Genomic DNA, 14,214 nt, shown 5'->3' with positions numbered 1-14,214 from the left:
CCTCCGATAATCGTGAGCCCCGCCGACTGTGAAGTAAGGGCTGTTATAAGATTTCTTAGTGCTAAAGGCCTAAAAGCGATCGAATTCATCGTGAGATCTGTGCAGTTTACGGAGAAAACATCATGAGTGATGGAATGGTAAGAATGTGGATCAGAGCATTTAAAGATGGCTGTACAAATGTGCATGATTAACAACGGAGTGGACGTCCTTCGGTCGTTAATGAAAGTTTGGTGCAGGAAGTGGACAATAAGGTGAGAGAAAACAGACGCTTTACGATATCCTCCTTGCGGGATGATTTTCCTAACGTTTCTCGTAGTGTTTTGTATGGCATTGTGACCGAGCACTTGAATTACCGAAAATTGTGCGCACGTTGGGTACCGAAAATGTTAACGGATGTGCACAAAACCAAACGTTTAGACAGTGCATTGTCTTTCCTTGAGTGGTACCACAACGACGGTGTTGATTTCTTAAGCCAAACTGTTACGGGCGATGAAACATGGGTCGCTTACGTCACACCAGAATCAAAGCAACAGTCCATGGAAGTTGAGCAAAGGCATCCTTTTGCTGCAAGACATTGGCCGTCAGCATGTGGCGAATCAGACTAAAGACCTCATCACATCTTTTCGATGGGAAACTCTAGATCAACCTCCGTACAGCCCCGATCTTGCGCCCAGTGACTACCATCTGTTCCTGCACATGAAAGAACACCTGGACTGTCAGCTTTTTCAAGACGATGACGAAGTCAAAACAGTGGTGATGCAGTGGTTAACAAGTCAGGCGGCAGACTTCTACTGGTACAACGTTATGACAATTGATGGAAATTACGTAGAAAAGTAGATTAAGGTACAGGCTTTCATGTAAAAATAAAAGTATTAAGATATATTAGCACGTCTTTTTTAATTTCAAAACGGTACTTACTTATAAAAACACGCCTCGTTTTACTTCTTTACTACTGTCTACATTCGGCTGCAATTGGCAGGCACTATTCGCATACACCACTGAATGTACCTAGAAAAATATAGCATTGTACGACACATACCTTACAAAATATGACGTCAAATACTGAGACGAGTGAAAAACTGTCGCACTATATGTGTCGTTTAATTTATAGCTTTTTTACTACCAACTCTACTCGCAAGACAGTTTGGAGAAGCATCGGCGTATGTCGCTGAATGTATTCACAGAAATATATCATTGTACGACATATGGTTTGGGCGTATGATGTCACAAAAACTGAGATGCATGTGAAACCGCAGTATTAATTTATTACTTCTTCACTACTAACTCTATTCACAATACATTTCACAGACAGTAGCACATTCACTAGTGGACATGCCGCCAAAATTATATCATTGTATGACGCATAGATCAGGAGATACGACCTCATGAACATTGAACTTAGTGAAAATGAAATTGTAGGGTGAAATTCGTTAGAGATACATGCGAAATATTTGTACAAATACGTGTGAAATACATTAAATATATGTGAAATATATCTAATATAAGCTTACATGGGCAAATCCATTGGTAAGAAACTCATTCTAAACACATGGAACGATTTCTGTCAACTCTGGTACAAATATTTCTTATGATGTGGGGAAAAAATGCTCTACGATAAGAACCACCAGCCTCCAATTTGGGTAGGGGTGATAACGTGGAGAGACAAGGGGAGGACCGAGAGGGGGAAGGAAGAGATGGACATATATAGGGGGAGGAGGAGATGGCCAGAGAGAGGGGGAGGCAGAAGTGGAAAGAGAGAGAGGAGAGGAGAAGATGGAGGAGACAAGAGGAGGAAGAAATGGGCAGGGAGAGGGGCATGAGGAGATGGACAGAGAGCAGGGACGACAAAATTGACAGAGAAAGCGAAGAGGGGGAGATTGACAGCGAGAGGAGGATATGTACAGGGAGAGGCAAAGGAGTAGATAGACATAGGGAGAAGGAGAAGCGGATTGACAAACGGAGGTGGAGATGGAGATTGTCAGAGGAGGAGGAGGAGGAGGAGGAGGGAATGGAAAGATGGGAAAGAAACAGACAGACAGAGGAGGGAGGAGCAAAATGCAGAGAGTGGAGTAACTGATGGGGAGTGAGAGGGGTAGGAGAAGGTCAGAGAGAGGGGTGGGAGGAGATGGACGGAGAGTGCCAGTTAGAGGTGTGTGACAGAGACATGGAGTGAAGGAGATGACTGGAAAGGGGGAGCAGGCAGCAGGAGATCGACTGAGTTGTTGGTGGTGGGGGGGTGGGGGGAGGTGGAGATGAATTAATAGAACATTAGAATAAATGAATACCAGCGAAATGCCAGGTACTCAGCTAGTTATTTATATGAATAACATCGACTACTGCAGGTAATACTTTATTAGATTAATAGTAAATATCCAGAACCCCTTACTAAACAAAAGGCGAAAAAGAATTTGGAAGGAGGTAGACGCAAACTTGATATATTTCTCCTTAGAACTCAGGACGCTATCAACTACGCTTCAAATTCCATATGGCCATTAGTCCTCTACATACGTTATACACTGCCTAAAGACTGTATCTACAAATATCATTGCTTGATATCTAGCTGTAGCAAATTGTATCAAAACCACTTGCTTTTAATAGCTTATCATTGTGCTGCAGCGATAACTTATAGCACTAAAAACATCAAATACTGGAAGTCTTTATCTACCGATACGTAGTTTCCTTTCGTATATAAAAATCATAGCTCAAACGACGCGTTTGCTAGAGAGCCCTGCTTTACGGAAGGTTACATTTACACTACGTACCCTTTGGTAAAAAAGAGTCGAACAAGTATGTCCTTTAACTCAGTACAATACGGCAGTTCCAAAGTTCTGCCTGTGACGTAAAAAAAGTGTCGCATCTCATTGGTAACGTTCCTCTTCATAAGGCAAAAAGCTGACACACCAGTTTCTATATTTCACGTTCCACAATGCAGAGGAACGTAGAATTCCAAGCTCTGACATTAAAAGCTCCAATTCCTCGTGTGTTTTCACGTCCAGTGAGAGGACGGCAAGTTCGTAAAATCACAAAGAAAGTAAGTAATCTGTATGATGACCCACCGCGCTTTCCAGTTCAGTTATAAGCGCGTGTGGTTGCACACAGAAAACGCTGATTAGCCAACAAATCAAGGTGTAGCAGTGCCATTACGTGCAGACCTTCGTGCTGTACATGCTCTGTAACTCTTAAGTCTTTCTCACTCGATTTTATGGGAACTAGTCGGTGACAAAAAAATATTTTTATTTTACTTGTAAGGTTATATTCCGCTTCATGGTAAAGTTCTCATCATTTCGTTTTCGGTCATAATTATTGTGTATCCAATATATAAGTAAGAAACTGCACGGGATTCCTAAATTTTGCAACGACATGTAGGGTTAGCTTCGATTTTGCGTTTGGTACACATTACATCATATGTTGCTGCATATGAAATTTAGCTAACATACTGAATTTTTCTTTAGACTTGGAAGAAGGTTTCTACCTTTCACGAACCTCGAGAAAATAAATTTCATGTAGCGCTCTCATATGTGATGCGGTCGCCAGTCGTAGAACCCGAATGAAATACTCATAACATCCATGGTATCTCTTAAGCGGTTTGAGATATCGGAACGAGATATTGGCAAATGATAGCAAGCAAAGAGGAGCCTATCTTTTCATATGGCTGAAATGCGAAATTTCATTATCCACCGAGTTATTCAAATTTTAATGAAACAACGTATTTTTAAGGGCCGTGGATAGCTGGTGGAACGAGAATTGCTGTAAATTTTCTAGCAACGTAGATGAAGAAATTACAAATGTATTTTATTACTATTTGCTTTTCCATAAGTCATTGACGTCTCTTGTCCTCAGTTCTTCAGTTAATAAACCAATGCATCAGCAATCTGTCAGAACTGAACCTGTACTAGCATGTCACTAAGGTGAAATTGCGTAAACTCCACTCTGATGCAAAAGATGCAAATTTTAGCATGGCAGCAACAGAAACAAAGGTGTTACTTCAACTTCACTGCTAATAAGACTTCTCTGAACGTAAAGAAATGGTTAACAAGTCAAGCGAAAATGAATCACTGCTTTTGTTACATTTTCGGTGGATGTATGTAACGCAGTTTTTTTTAGTAATGAACAGCTAGTACTAATATCAACATATTTCCTTTCATCTTAATGGTCTGAGAAACATAGAAAACACACCAAGAAGTACACCATAGGCTCAAATGGATCTGAGCACTCTGGGACTTAACATCTATGGTCATCAGTCCCATATAACTTAGAACTACTTAAACCTAACTAACTGAAAGACATCACACAACACCCAGTCATCACGAGGCAGAGAAAGTCCCTGATCCCGCCGGGAATCGAACCCGGGAACCCGGGCGCGGAAAGCGAGAACGCTACCGCACGACCACGAGCTGCGGACTACACCACAGGCTTGATACAGTGAGTGAAGGGCTAAACTTACTCACTTGCGATATCTTTTAGGAAATCAGAGATGCTGTTACTTATTTATTCCCTTAACGAGGTTTCTGCAAGTCAGAGTTTCAGAGCTACAAAATATATTGTCTCAGGAAAGCTACAGTTACAGAGCCAAACGTGAGAATGGTTTAAATGGCTCTAAGCACTATGGGAATAAGGACATCACAAACATCCAAGCCCGAGGCAGGATTCGAACCTGCGACCGTAGCGGTCGCGCGTTTCCAGACTGAAGCACCACTCAGGTTGGCATGGATTAAGTACAATGAAGTGTAATAGGGAACAACTCCCTACCCCAGATAAAAACAGTCCTTTGCTGCAGACAACAGTACAGTCATATATTAGGACTTCCGAGAGCCCCAAAACTTCGAAAAGTTTTTGGAACACAGAAATTAATTCTTGTGGACGGATGTATCGCAGGAACTGGAGGAAACCCTAAAAGATCAAACTATGAAAATGATAACATAAGAATCAATATTTATGCTCGTATATAAGATAATTTTTGGGAATAACAGGCTATATAAATGCTGAACAGAGAACTGAATCACAAGGCTAGCAACGAGGAGTGAAATCATAATGGGATCATGAACTAACAATACGGTATTAAATAATTATTTAATGTGCAATAACTACAAAGTAAGGGCCAAATGTATGCAAAGGCATCATCGTAGTACCATTTTCTGCGACAAGTTCACGAACAGACAACGATGTGTGAGTAGGTAAAGCTATCAATTGTTTCGCCACACACCCGGGATTACTTCATATTGCTTTACACTGACAGAGTTAAGTTTCTAGGCGGTACCCATCAATAATCGTTCAACCTTGTGGCGGGAACTCGTGGTGCCCTGTGTCGTTAAAGAACTACAATGACCATAACCTGCACACTTGACCACACCTGACGAACCTTTTTCTATCTTTGCGATCCACTACGCTTCCCTTGTAACGGATGAACAATAGTTTCGACGTTATATCAACAAACCCGTGTTTCATAATGTTTAAAATGTTTTGCAGTGTTGTTGACTTCATCTAGTGACTCCTTAGCAAGGTACGTTTGCAGCTGTTTTGGCCGAAATACGTCGTACAACAATTTTGAAAGAATTTTTGCAGTTGCGCCTTTTATACTCTGGACATCCTGAAAGATATCATGAAATTAGCCAACTGACATGCCAACATCGCCAGTGACTTCTTTCATTGCCTCTAGGCGATTGTTCATAAGCATTGCTTTTTTTCTTTTTCACTTTTCCCCCGATTTCACTAGATGATGATCTGCAATGATGTCCAGGGTTCTTATCACATTCAACGTCTCAAAGATCTATTTGGAAACGTTTCGAGCATTGTTTTATATCTATGAAACTCACCAAAAGCCATGTTTAGCTTTTCTAGGACTCTTGTTAACCTTAATTCTTCCTTATAACAAAATATACTACAGATTCACTGACCAATTTCTGTACTGATTACATAAGCACCGATACTACCAAGGCTTCACATCTGACTGCAGACTACATCTACGATACGGCTAACGCTGTACAGAGACTTTTCTGGCATACGTAGCACCACAACACTGAAAACTTCCCGCTAATCTTCAAATTTCGGTTAGTCTTACAAAACAACTGGAATAGTTAAAAAATCACTCTGCTCCCTTAAGTATGCCTAGTGTGTGCAAAACTTATTTTTTCCATTAATATTTGTTTATTACGAAGTGGCTTTTGCCTTATTAGTCCAGCATCAGGTGACAATTGACCAGCGTCTTACACACTATTAATTATTATGGACGCACGTCAGCTGTAAATTCATGATGACCTAGTAAGCTGAAAACTGACTCATAGCATAATAAACAAATATTAGAGGATTCAAGTGAATTTTCTATACTTTTCAATCTTAAGGGAGCTTTAGGAGATCTCTGAATGTAATAGATTGCAAAGAATTTAAAATTACTTCTTCACAAACTTTCTTATCATTTTAGCAAAAATTTCGTCTAAAAGTTACACACGCAAGAAATTAATTAACAAAAACAGTGAAGTACGAAAATTGTTGTCTTACCAAATTACTTAAAACCTTCTTTTTCTGCATACCCTACTTTTTTATTTCTTTCTCAATAATTCTATATGAGAAATTTTCGAAAACCAGTAGCCATATGCTGGTCAGGTAACGAAACCGAAATAAAACTAATCTTGCCTTTACAAATTCCGTTCTGTTTACTGCAGTACGTTTGGTCAGTCACAACACAATGGATTATGTCTTCCTACTGAAGTAACGTTAGCTCTCCGTCAGTTTCGTATAAAGTTGGGCATTCGCTTCAGCTAAAAGTTACTTGTGCAAGCGGCTACGATAGCGGATGCGGTCTAACTCCTCCGTGACTTTCAAGGTCTCCAACTTAGACTTTAGTTTCCGGCCCACCTACAGAGTTACAAAGAAGTCGCCACACTAGGTGTATTGAAAAGCCAGCCGTTGCCGCTGCTCTGAGGTGTCAAACAAAAGCAAAAGCAATACTAATTTAAACTACCTGTAAATTGCTTTCCTTTTAAAATGTAGCAAAAGCGGATCATCATTATTGATCACAGAGTGACCCATCTGTCATAAATTACAGTTATTGAACCAAGTGTTTGTTTGTGGAAATGCGGTACATATTCCCTTGCGATACTTGCTGTAAATTATCCGTTATACGTTCTTATCTACGACACGAGAAAACACATTCAGATGCAAAAGCCGTTGAATAGCGATACGTACATATACAGATGGCGGTGACATCGCGTACACGAGGTACACCTTTTTTTTTTTTTTTGTCATCAGTCTACTGACTGGTTTGATGCGGCCCGCCACGAATTCCTTTCCTGGGCTAACCTCTTCATCTCCTCTTCATCTCAGAGTAGCACTTGCAACCTACGTCCTCAATTATTTGCTTGACGTATTCCAATCTCTGTCTTCCTCTACAGTTTTTGCCCTCTACAGCTCCCTCTAGTACCGTGGAAGTAATTCCCTTATATCTTAGCAGATGTCCTATCATCCTGTCCCTTCTCCTTATCAGTGTTTTCCACATATTCCTTTCCTCTCCGATTCTGCGTAGAATCTCCTCATTCCTTACCTTATCAGTCCACCTAATTTTCAACATTCGTCTATAGCACCGCATCCCAAATGCTTCGATTCTCTTCTGTTCCGGTTTTCCCACAGTCCATGTTTCACTACCATACAATGCTGTACTCCAGACGTACATCCTCAGAAATTTCTTCCTCAAATTATGGCCGGTATTTAATATTAGTAGACTTCTCATGGCCAGAAATGCCTTTTTTGCCATAGCGAGTCTGCTTTTGATGTCCTCCTTGCTCCGTCCGTCATTGGTTATTTTACTGCCTAGGTTGCAGAATTCCTTAACTTCATTGACTTCGTGACCATCAATCCTGATGTTAAGTTTCTCGCTGTTATCATTTCTACTACTTCTCATTACCTTCGTCTTTCTCCGATTTACTCTCAAACCATACTGTGTACTCATTATACTGTTCATTCCGTTCATCAGATCATTTAATTCTTCTTCACTTTCATTCTGGATAGCAATGTCATCAGCGAATCGTATGATTGATATCCTTTCACCTTGTATTTTAATTCCACTCCTGAACCTTTCTTTTATTTCCATCATTGCTTCCTCGATGTATAGATTGAAGAGTAGGGGCGAAAGGCCACAGCCTTGTCTTACACCCTTCTTAATACGAGCACTTCGTTCTTGATCGTCCACTCTTATTATTTCCTCTTGGTTGTACATATTGTATATGACCTGTCTCTCCCTATAGCTTACCCCTACTTTTTTCAGAATCTCGAGCAGCTTGCACCATTTTATATTATCGAACGCTTTTTCCAGGTCGACAAATCCTATGAAAGTGTCTTGATTTTTTAGCCTTGCTTCCATAATTAGCCGTAACGTCAGAATTGCCTCTCTCGTCCCTTTACTTTTCCTAAAGCCAAACTGATCGTCACCTAGCGCGTTCTCAATTTCCTTTTCCATTCTTCTGTACATTATTCTTGTAAGCAGCTTCGATGCATGAGCTGTTAAGCTGATTGTGCGATAATTCTCGCACTTGTCAGCTCTTGCCGTCTTCGGAATTGTGTGGAAGATGCTTTTCCGAAAGTCAGATAGTATATCGCACACCAACGTGAATAGTCGTTTTGTTGCCACTTCCCCCAATGATTTTAGAAATTCTGATGGAATGTTATCTATCCCTTCTGCCTTATTTGACCGTAAGTCCTCCAAAGCTCTTTTAAATTCCGATTCTAATACTGGATCCCTTATCTCTTCTAAATCGACTCCTGTTTCTTCTTCTATCACATCAGACAAATCTTCACCCTCATAGAGGCTTTCAATGTATTCTTTCCACCTATCTGCTCTCTCCTCTGCATTTAACAGTGGAATTCCCGTTGCACTCTTAATCTCACCACCGTTGCTTTTAATGTCACCAAAGGTTGTTTTGACTTTCCTGTATGCTGAGTCTGTCCTTCCGACAATCATACTTTTTCCGATGTCTTCACATTTTTCCTGCAGCCTTTTCGTCTTAACTTCCCTGCACATCCTATTTATTTCATTCCTCAGCGACTTGTATTTCTGTATTCTTGATTTTCCCGGAACATGTTTGTACTTCCTCCATGCATCGATCAACTGAAGTATTTCTTCTGTTACCCATGGTTTCTTCGCAGCTACCTTCTTTGTACCTATGTTTTCCTTCCCAACTTCTCTGATGGCCCTTTTTAGAGATGTCCATTCCTCTTCATCTATACTGCCTACTGCGCTATTCCTTATTGCTGTATCTATAGCGTTAGAGAACTTCAAACGTATCTCGTCATTCCTTAGTACTTCCGTATCCCACTTCTTTGCGTATTGATTCTTCCTGACTAATGTCTTGAACTTCAGCCTACTCTTCATCACTACTATATTGTGATCTGAGTCTATATCTGCTCCTGGGTACGCCTTACAATCCAGTATCTGATTTCGGAATCTCTGTCTGACCATGATGTAATCTAATTGAAATCTTCCCGTATCTCCCGGCGTTTTCCAAGTGTACCTCCCCTTCTTGTGATTCTAGAACAGGGTATTCGCTATTACTAGCTGAAACTTGTTACAGAACTCAATTAGTCTTTCTCCTCTTTCATCCCTTCTCCCAAGCCCATATTCTCCTGTAAGCTTTTCTTCTACTCCTTCCCCTACAACTGCATTCCAATCGCCCATGACTATTAGATTTTCGTCCCCCTTTACATACTGCATTACCCTTTCAATATCCTCATACACTTTCTCTATCTGTTCATCTTCAGCTTGCGACGTCGGCATGTATACCTGAACTATCGTTGTCGTTGTTGGTCTGCTGTCGATTCTGATTAGAACACCCCGGTCACTGAACTGTTCACAGTAACACACTCTCTGCCCTACCTTCCTATTCATAACGAATCCTACACCTGTTATACCATTTTCTGCTGCTGTTGATATTACCCGATACTCATCTGACCAGAAATCCTTGTCTTCCTTCCACTTCACTTCACTGACCCCTACTATATCTAGATTGAGCCTTTGCATTTCCCTTTTCAGATTTTCTAGTTTCCCTACCACGTTCAAGCTTCTGACATTCCACGCCCCGACTCGTAGAACGTTATCGTTTCGTAGATTATTCAATCTTTTTCTCATGGTAACCTCCCCCTTGGCAGTACCCTCCCGGAGATTCGAATGGGGGACTATTCCAGAATCTTTTGCCAATGGAGAGATCATCATGACACTTCTTCAATTACAGGCCACATGTCCTGTGGATACACGTTACGTGTCTTTAATGCAGTGGTTTCCATCGCCTACTGCATCCTCATGTCGTTGATCATTGCTGATTCTTCCGCCTTTAGGGGCAATTTCCCACCCCAAGGACTTCTTATGCCGGAGGCTGACTTCTTATGCCGGAAGTCTTCGGCCGCCAATGCTGATTATTTATCAAAATTTAGGCAGTGGCGGGTATCGAACCCGGGACCGAAGACCTTTTGATTATGAATCAAATACGCTACCCCTAGACCACGGGTACCTACACAGGTACACTACTGGCCATTAAAATTGCTACACCACGACGATGACGTGCTACAGACGTGAAATTTAACGACTGGAAGAAGATGCTGTGATATGCAAATGATTAGCTCTTCAGAGCATTCACACAAGGTTGGCGCCGGTGGCGACACCTACGACGTGCTGACATGAGGAAAGTTTCCAACCGATTTCTCATATACAAACAGCAGTTCACCGGCGTAGGAGGAAAAATACGTACCATCACGTTTCCGACTTTGATAAAGGTCGGATTGTAGCCTATCGCGATTGCGGTATTTCGTATCGCGACATTGCTGCTTGCGTTGGTCGAGATCCAATGACAGCAGAATATGGAATCGGTCGGCTCAGGAGGGTAATAGGGAACGCCGTGCTGGATCCCAACGCCATCGAATCACTAGCAGTCGAAATGACAGGCACCTTATCCGCATGGCTATAACGGATCGTGCAGCCACGTCTCGAGCCCTGAGTCAACATTTGGGGACGTTTGCAAGACAACAACCATCTGCACGAACAGTTCGACGACGTTTGCAGCAGCATGGACTATCAGCTCAGAGACCATGGCTGCGGTTACCCTCGACGCTGCATCACAGACAGGAGCGCCTGAGATGGTGTACTCAACGACCAACCTGGGTGCACGAATGGCAAAAAGTCATTTTTTTTGGATGAATCCAGGTTCTGTTTACAGCGTCATGATGGTCGCATCCGTGTTTGGCGACATCACCGCGATAGCACATTGGAAGCGTGTATCCGTCACAATCATACTGGCGTATCACCCGGTGTGATGGTATGGGGTGCCATTGGTTACAGTTCTCGGTCACCTCTTGTTCGCATTGACGGAACTTTGAACAGTGGATGTTACATTTCAGATGTGTTACGACCCGTGTCTCTACCCTTCATTCGATCCCTGCGAAACCCTACATTTCAGCAGGATAATGCACGACCGCATGTTGCAGATCCTGTACGGGCCTTTCTGGATACAGAAAATGTTCGACTGCTGCCCTGGCCTGCACATTCTCCATATCTCTCACCAATTGAAAACGTCTGGTCAATGGTGGCCGAGCAACTGGCTCGTTACGATACGCCAGTCACTACTGTTGATGAACTGTGGTATCGTGTTGAAGCTGCATGGGCAGCTGTACCTGTACGCGCCATCCAAGCTCTGTTTGACTCAATGCCCAGGCGTATCAAGGCCGTTATTACGGCCAGAGGTGGTTGTTGTGGGTACTGGTATCTCAGGATCTATGCACCAAAATTGCGTGAAAATGTATTCACATTTCATTTCTAGTGTAATATATTTATCCAATTAATACCCGTTTATCATCTGCATTTCTTCTTGAAGCTCCAATTTTAAAGGCCAGTAATGTATAAAAGGGCAAAGCATGAGCGGAGCTGTCACTTCTATTCAGGTGATTCATATGAAAAGGTTTCCCGCGCGGTTGTGACCGCATAGGGTTTGAACGCGGAATGGTAGTTGCAGCTAGACGAATGGGACATTCCATTTCATAAATCATTAGGCACTCCCATATTCCGACATCTACAGTGTCTAGAGTGTGCCGAGAATACTATTTTTCAGATATTCTCTCACCACGGTTAACCCAGTGGCCGAAGGCATTCACTTAACGACCGATGCAGTGGAACTTGCGTATTGTTGTCAGCGTGTGGGTGGTGGTGGTTAGTGTTTAACGTTCCGTCGACAACGAGGTCATTAGAGACGGAGCGCGAGCTCGGGTGAGGGAAGGATTGGGAAGGAAATCGGCCGTGCCCTTTCAAAGGAACCATCCCGGCATTTGCTTGAAACGATTTAGGGAAATCACGGAAAACCTAAATCAGGATGGCCGGAGACGGGATTGAACCGTCGTCCTCCCGAATGCGAGTCCAGTGTGCTATCCACTGCGCCACCTCGCTCGGTATTGTTGTCGGCTCCAGTTCATCCATCCACTATCCATCCTGTGCTGTATTTCGGTCTCCAGTCCTCCATCACTTTGTACGTAAGAGCTTAGGTATTTAAATTCCTCGACCAGCGTCAGTTGTTCTCCTTGCAAGTAAATATATAGATCTTTGGCATCCTTCGTACACATGTACTCTTTTTTCATCCTGCTAAACTCATTCCCTTTCCTCTAGAGCTTTACTCCACTGTTCAAGCTTGTCTTGAAGTGCCTTCCAGGGTGGGTTTACATATTACAACATCATCGGCAAAATTCATCCTCCAACGTGCCTCTTTTTTCACATCTTTGACTAGTACACCCATGACAAGGTCAAAGAGATATGGGCTGAAAGCAGATCCCTGATGCCCTACTCTCACTGGAAATGCCTTTGTTGCATTGCACCTTCATACATGTCTTCTACCACCCTGATATATTTTTCTGGCAGGCATTTACTTCTCAGGCATCTCCATATCTCTTGCCTCGGCACTCTGTCTTATGTCTTCTCAAGATCTATAAAGGCAATATGCAGTTCGACTAGTACTTCTCTGTGCCGCGCCATCAGTTGCCTTAGTGCAAATATTGCCTCGGTTGTTCCTCTTACCGGCAGAAACCGAAACTGTTCTTCACATACTTCAGTTTCTAGACGCAACCTCTTCCCAATTATCCATTCCCAGATCTTCATTGTGTGGGATATTAGTCTTATCCCTCTATAATTGCCACAGTTTTGGATATCCCCTTTCCCCTTGTATATGGGAACCAGTATACTGCTTCTCCACGCATGCGGCATTATATCTCCTTTGCAGATCCCAGAGAACATCAGTTCCCTGTTCTTCCAGACTTTTCCACGCTTCTTTTGGCATTTGGTCTGCCCCTAGAGCCTTCCGCTTTTTCCATTTTCTTCATTGTGTGTTCGACTTCTTCCCTACTTATACTTTGGGTCATTCCTTCATTTATATCCCTATGCTCATACTGCTCCCGTACATTTTCCTTATTCAGTAGCCTTTCAAAGTACTCCCACCACATATTCAGGATTTTCTCGTCCTTTATTTTATTCGTCCTTTATCTGCCTCATTCATGTCATGTCCTTGGTCGCCATATCTCTTGCTTTAGCAATCCGTAGGAATTGCCTGCTGTCCTGTCTTCTTTCCACCTCTTCATACACCTCTTCCATTGGCTCAGTCTTTGCTTTTGCCACTGCTCTTTTTGCCTTTTTTTTTTTTTCTTTTTTGCTGTCTTGCAGGCTTCCCTATCCTCCTGTCTTCCTGTTAAGTCAAATTGTTTTTTTTGCCTCTTTCTTCACTTTTATCGCTTTCTGATCCTCCTCATTCCACCACAATGCCTTCTTATCTTCTGGTGGTCCCTTTCCTGTTGTTACACCCAGCATGTCTTTTCCAGCTTTGTAAGTACATTGCTATTTTAACTCCACCACTCCTGTACATACTCTGGTAATTTCTCTTCTCTTAGTATTGTTTCCTTGAATTTTTCTCGGAACACCTCTTCTTTCAGTTTCCACCACTTTATTCTTTGTTCTCCTCGCTTGATACATTTATGTCTTTTCCCCACTACCATTTCATAATCGGCCACTACGAGTTTGTGTTGCACACCCACACTTTCACTGTATGTAACCATGGTATTCTTGATTTCCTTTATGTATTACCTTCTGGACAACAAGCAGTCTAACTGACTTTTATTGTCTCCTCTTCTGTACGTTATAGGTCGTTCTCTTCTACGATTGAAATAGGTGTTTGCGATCATTAGGTCAAAAGATACAGCGTATTC

This window comes from Schistocerca cancellata, chromosome 7 (genome assembly GCF_023864275.1).
Source record: "Schistocerca cancellata isolate TAMUIC-IGC-003103 chromosome 7, iqSchCanc2.1, whole genome shotgun sequence".
NCBI classification, from domain to species: Eukaryota; Metazoa; Arthropoda; class Insecta; order Orthoptera; family Acrididae; genus Schistocerca; species Schistocerca cancellata.
This window is presented reverse-complemented; position numbering follows the sequence as displayed.